The sequence below is a fragment of the Arachis hypogaea genome, chromosome 1 (genome assembly GCF_003086295.3).
Source record: "Arachis hypogaea cultivar Tifrunner chromosome 1, arahy.Tifrunner.gnm2.J5K5, whole genome shotgun sequence".
Taxonomy (NCBI): Eukaryota; Viridiplantae; Streptophyta; class Magnoliopsida; order Fabales; family Fabaceae; genus Arachis; species Arachis hypogaea.
This window is the reverse complement of record NC_092036.1, coordinates 66,882,578-66,888,583: the sequence shown is the minus strand read 5'-3', so window position 1 is coordinate 66,888,583 and position 6,006 is coordinate 66,882,578.

The following is a 6,006-nucleotide window of genomic DNA, read 5'->3' as shown; positions in this document are numbered from 1 at the left end:
AAGGTTCACAGAAGAACCAAAAGTAAATTGGGATCTCAGGGTTCAAGAGACTAGGTAGCAGAGCCTAGATCTCAATTACCTTCCTAGATCCAAGTTCTCAAAGCAATTGACAAGAAATTGAAGAAGAAGCAGCAAAGAGAAAGTAAATGAGTTCAATTATGCAGAAAAGAAATTAAAGAGCTCTTGAGTGGAGATTGAGACAGAAGTTCCTCAATTCTTAACACCCAAAACTCAAAACAAGGAAATTAAAAAGACCCAAGCAAGAACGAGGAAGAAGAGAGATCAATTCTCCTCCCCAATTCTCTGAAATCTCAGTGAAGACACCAAGAGAAGTTCCCAAGTGCAAAATTCAAAAGCTAAGCAAAAAGGTCTCCAAAAAAAAAGTCGTAATAATTACATCAAACTAGGGCAGGATTTGGTGCATGTTGGTGCTTGCTTGGTGCGGCTTGGTGTGGCTTGGTGCGGTCTGGTGCTTGCTGGTGTGCAAAACGCTGCCCTGCCCTTGCGGAGGGCAGGGCAGGAAAAATTGGTGCTGCCAGGATGTGCCACGGTGCGTGCTTGGTGCTGCCAGGATCGTGCCTTGGTGCGCAGAATGCTGCCCTGCCCTCGCGGAGGGCAGTGCAGAAAAACATGGTGCTGCTAGGATCGAGTGTGGTGCGCGCTGATGCTGCCAGGGTAGTGATTTGGTGCGCCAGACTCACTTCTTGGTGCGCCAGAGTTGTGCACCAACAAAATGCTGCCCTGCCCTCGCGGAGGGCAGGGCAGTGTTTTCACTTTGATGCCCCAGGTTCGAATCATGGCCGAAACACACGCTCATTCCTTTTCCTTGGTTTCTTGGCACGGTGATGGGGCTTAGTTCCTTGCTTCCTCATGGTCCCGTGTTCAACTCTTGTGGCAAGCATTTGGAGACATTTTCCTTTGATTTTCTTCCTTGATGAGCTCGATACTGCCCTTGTGGAGGGCAGGGCAACATTTTCTCCTTCTTGATTTCAAGGCACAATTTGTGCTCTGCCCTTGTAGTGGGCAGGGCAGAGTTGCCTTCTTTGCTTAGTTCCCTTATGTTGCCCTCCTAGAGGGCAGTGTGCCCTTGTGGAGGGCAATGCTTGCCTCCCCCATTGTATTTGGCACACTTTTCCTTCCTTTAACCACGCTTCCTTCTCCTTGGGTCACGCTTTCTTTAGGCCACGCTTTTCTCTTTTATTCTTTTCTTCACCTGAAATAAACCAAAACAACCACTCCAAGTATCACTAAATTCATGAGGCTTATAAATCAATTAAAATTAGCTTAAACCTCATGGATTAACATTAATTTCATGGTGGTTGCTTGATTTAAAGAAGTTATGCATTTTCACTCCAAATCACTTACTTAGGAAGCAAGAAAGTGCATAAAGACTAACAAAACAAATGAAATTAGCTTGAAAAAAAGGGTATATGATGACTTGTCATCACAACACCAAACTTAAATCTTGCTTGTCCCCAAGCAAGCATCAAGACTAAGAGTAAATGATATGAATAAGAAAAGAACACATATCCTTATTAGGCATATAGCAGAACTTGATTTATGGAGTCTTTATGCAGACAATGATAACTCAATTATTGTTGCTGTTACATAATATACATCTTTCCTCAAAGGCTTGCTAAACTTGCTGTTATAAGACTCACTTTTTAATTCCTCCCTTGCTAAGTTTTCTTGGTTTACAATGCTTAACAAGCTTATTATTCTTTTGGAGGTTTGGTGTCAATTGTTGCAGTATTAGCCTTTGGCTTTATTTTCTTTTTCTTTTTACTCAACATCTTTCCACCACAGACACATGGCTCACTAATTCTTCCTAGGATCATTGATGCCCAGCATCTCTTTGGATAACTAAATGTTCTGTATCTAAGTTGCTCTTTATTGTGAATTTTCAATTGGCCATCCCAAATCAGTTGATCTAAGTGACCGGGTTTTAAAATACCCCTTAGAATTTACTCATCCAAGCATATCTTAGTACAAGAACACCACAGGCATATGTCCTAGGGTCCAAGCTATTGGTGTCCAACCTTTATTCTTTGTTTTTCTTGCCATTTTGGCTTTTTCTTCTTCCTTTTCTTTCTGTTTTCGTTACCAAGGGCTGTTTCATTATTGATAAGAGTCTTTGTACAGCAAGCTAACTCACACTTGAATGAGAATGATATTATGCAACAATTATTTCATGAGTTATGCATTTAATCAAACACATATACCACCACTAACTTCCATTCTTACTTATGCAACATTGGATATTTCACTTTTCAATTCAAACAAATCTCTTTTTTTTTAAGCATATGGGGAACAAAACAAATTTAAAGCTAAGTGATGGATAACAAGCATTATGCAGATTTAGCATTTTTAACAATCAATTTCACTTGCAACTAGATAAACACTTTAGCAAGACATACAATGATTTCCAGATTTAAACATTTCAAAACAACAAGGATTAAGTGTAGATACAACCTTTTGGGTTGCAGCTTTTTATTCTTCCTCTTGTTGTACTCCTTTTGAGTTAAGATGCACAATATCTTCAATGGTTGACTACTTTCCTGCATAATTCTCAAAAGTTGCTTGCTTCTCAAGCCCTTAGATGAATGGTTAATATGCATAAAGTGAGTGTGTCTTTTGGATTTATTTTGGTGTGGGAACACCAAACTTAATTGTTTGCCACAGCCTCTGATGCAACAAATTAACCATATGTGAAACCTTGTGTCCTTGCTAAAGGTTATGGAATTAAAGCTAAAAAGCAGTTAAATAGTTGGATAAGTTGTTTGATTGCTTGGAGTTAGCATTATGTAGGAAGTGAGAATGTTTTTAAATGAGATTTTGGTGGAACACCAAACTTAGAATCTTTCATTCTCTCTTAAATTATTTTGGTGTCCAACACCAAACTTAGCTCCTTGCAATGCATACCAATTATTCAACATTTTTATTGAAAAAGCTATGAAAAGTAAACTACCTCCGGTTGGGTTGCCTCCCAACAAGCGCTTCTTTATTGTCACTAGCTTGACATCTTACTCTTTGATCATGGGGGGTGAAAATCATAGTGCCTCAGCTTTTCTCTTCTTACTGTGAACTTCCTTCCAGTCTCCTCTTTGATGATCTCTAGGTGTTCAAGTGAAAGGATCCGGTTCACAGTATTGCACTCAGATGATTGTGGAGACATCTTCATTGGTTGGGTGTTTAACATCACTTTATCCCCTGGTGAGAAGCCTTTAGTGGGAATTTTCTTATTTCTCCACCCTTTTGGCCTCTTCTTCTTTTCTTCTTTCTCAGGAGATAATTCATGCCTTGGTGGTTCTTTATCTGGAGTGTTGAGGCTCCCATCTGGGGGTTTTGGATCTAGTTCCTCCTTGATTTCTTTGGTCTGTTGCACCATCTCTACTTCTTTGAAGCATGGATTTGGAAGTCTTGGAGTTAACTCATTGAATGCCTCTTTCAAGCTATGATCCCTGCCTTTATCCTCTGTACAATCTTCTTCTTGAGTGGGTTCATGCAGGGTTTTAAAAACATGGAATGCTAGGTGCTCATCATGCACTCTCAACAACAATTCCCCTTTTTCAACATCTATCAATGCTCTGCTTGTAGCCAGGAAAGGCCTCCCCAGAATGATGGGAGTGTTAGGGTCCTCCTCCATATCCAGGATGATAAAATCAGCTGGGAGAAGGAATTTCCCCACCTTTACCAGTACATTTTCTACAACTCCAAGTGCTTGCTGGATGGATTTGTCAGCCATTTGCAGGAGTATTCGTGTGGATTTCAGCTCACAAATTCGGAGTTTTCTCATTAGAGACAAAGGCATCAAGTTTATGCTTGCACCAAGGTCACAGAATGACTTCTCAATTGTTATGTCCCGTATGGTGCAAGGTATGTAAAAACTCCCAGGATCATCTTTCTTCTCTGGCAACTCTCTTTGGAGGATAGCACTACATTCCTTTGTCATCTCAACAATCTGTCCTTCCTTCAGTGATCTTTTCTTTGTCAGCACTTCCTTCATGAATTTGGCATATAGTGGCATCTGTTCAAGTGCTTCCAAGAAAGGAATATTGATGCTAAGTATCTTGAATATGTCCAGGAATTTTGAGTATTGCTTATCCTCATTTTCTTTTTTAAACTTCTGAGGATATGGAAGTTTGGGGACACAAGGATTCACTCCTTCCCTCTTCTCTTGTAGTTGTGATTTAAGGGTGTTCTTGTATCCCTTAGAAATTTTTGCATTTTTGGTTTCTAGATCCTCTTTACTTTTCCCTTTTGTCTCTTCTTGTGGAACTTCTCTGTTGTGTTTGTCTTGATTGATGGCTTCCTTCTTCATAGTCTTCTCACTTCCCACTGTGATTGCTTTGCACTCCTCCCATTTTATGGCTTTTCCTTTGTCCCTTGGGTGTTCTTCAGTGACATTGGGGAAGGCATTTGCTCTCTTCTCATCCATTTCTGAAATTTGCTTAGCCATTTGCCCCATGTGTCTCTCAAGGTTTCTGATTGAGGTTTCTTGGTTTTTGAATGCCAGGGTCTGATCTTTCCTTGCAGCTTCCTGATCTTGTCTTGCCAGCTCTTGATTTTTCATGAGTTTCTCCATCATTTTCTCTAGACTTGAGATTCTTTGAGAGTCTGAATTTGGTTGTGGTTGTGTGAAATGAGATGGTTGTTGTTGGAAGTTGTTTGAATTAATTGTGGGGGTACTTTGTGGGTGGGATGTGGATGTGGAAAAGTTATTCTGATGATTTTGTGAGTTATTATGGGGTTGGTGATATGTGTTTTGTGAATTTTTGAATTGGTTAGTATTATTGGATGAATGGTTATGGTTGTTTGTGTTGCTGAGGCTGCCAGAGTTGAAGTCCCTTTGTCCTTGATTCTGATGCTCACCCCACCTTGAATTAGAATGAGTCTTCCAGGGTGTCTTATGTGCATCACTATGAAAATTGTGTTGAAATGAACTTGAAGTATTGTTCATGCATTGCACCTGCTCAGGGCTTTGTTGCTCAAAATTGAATGTCCCAAACCTTTCTTCAGATTGATTCCACCCATGTGAGGTTTGAGATTGGCGTTGTGTGTTTACTGCAACACCTTGCAGTCCATCAATTTTCTTGGCCATCATTTCTATTTGTTGCTGAAGTTGTTGATGCATCTGTTTGTTTTGTGCCAAGAGAACGTCAACACCTTCAAGCTCCAGCACATCCCTTCTCTGGGCTGGTTGGCGTTGTCTTTGATGAGCAAAGAAATATTGATTATTTGCCACCATCTCTATGAGGTTTTGGGCTTCCTCTGCTGTCTTCATTAGCTGCAATGAGCCTCCTGCTGAATGATCTAATGCTTCTTGAGCTTTCTGGGTCAATCTTTCATAGAAGTTTTGGAGTCTATCCCACTCACTAAACATTTCTGGGGACATTTCCTGATTAAGGCCTTGTATCTCTCCCAGGCATCATACAGCGACTCTCCATCCATTTGAATGAATGTTTGCACCTCTGTTTTCAGCTTGATAATCCTTTGGGGAGGATAGAACTTGGCTAGGAATTTGCTCACTAAGTCTTCCCAATTATTGATGCTTTCTTTGGGAAATGTCTCTAGCCAATGAGTAGCCTTACCCTTCAGAGAGAATGGAAACAGCAGTAGCTTGTAGATGTCTGGATGCACACCACTTGTTTTGACAGTTTCACAAATCCTGAGGAAGATGGATAGGTGTTGGTTTGGATCTTCAAGTGGACTTCCTCCATAGGAGCAATTGTTCTGCACCAGAGTGATAAGTTGTGGCTTTAGTTCAAAATTATTTGCATTGACATTAGGAGGAAGAATACTACTTCCACAGTGTCTAGCATTTGCAAATGTGTATGAAGCCAAGACTCTTCGTTGTTGTTGGTTATTGTTGGCTCCTTCTCCTGGTTGATTGGGATCTCCTTCCATCTCTTGGAATTCCTCCTCAGATTCTTCCTTTCCAACAACGTTCTTTCCCCTTTCAGCTCTTCTTATTCTTCGAAGAGTTCTTTGGTCAATTTTAGAGAG